Genomic DNA, 625 nt, shown 5'->3' on the forward strand with positions numbered 1-625 from the left:
TATCTGCCATACTGGAAGGATGGAACTAGCTGCTGAAAGTGTCTCGCCGAACTAGTCGCTAGACTTGTCAACCAAAACCGGTCGCTGAAAGTGCCCAACAGACTAGAACTAGCCGCTAGACTTGTCAGCCCCCACCAGTCGCTGAAAGTGTCTAGCCGCACTAGACTTGTCAGCCCAAACGGGTTGCTGAAAGTGTCCAGCAGGCTAGAACCAGCCGCTAGACTTGTCAGCTCAAATCAACTGCTGAAAGTGTCTAGCCGAACTAGCCGCTACACTTGTCAGCCCAAACCGGTCGCTGAAGGTGTCCAGCAGGCTATAACCAGCCGCTAGACTTGTCAGCCCCCACCAGTCGCTGAAAGTGTCTAGCTGCACTAGCCGCTAGACTTGTCAGCCGAAAGTGTCCAACCACAACTACTGCAAGACTTGCAAGACTTGTCAGCCCCGACCGATCACTGAAAGTGTCCAGCGGGCTAGAACTAGCCGCTAGACTTGTCAGCCCCCACCGGTCACTGAAAGTGTCTTGCAGAAAGAGATGCTGGACTTGTCAGCCCTACAAGCCTGTGAAAAAGCAGAAACATAATTAAAAATAATACAAACCAAAATTTGCGATGTTAAATGCCAATAC

The sequence above is a fragment of the Mya arenaria genome, chromosome 10 (assembly GCF_026914265.1).
Source record: "Mya arenaria isolate MELC-2E11 chromosome 10, ASM2691426v1".
NCBI classification, from domain to species: Eukaryota; Metazoa; Mollusca; class Bivalvia; order Myida; family Myidae; genus Mya; species Mya arenaria.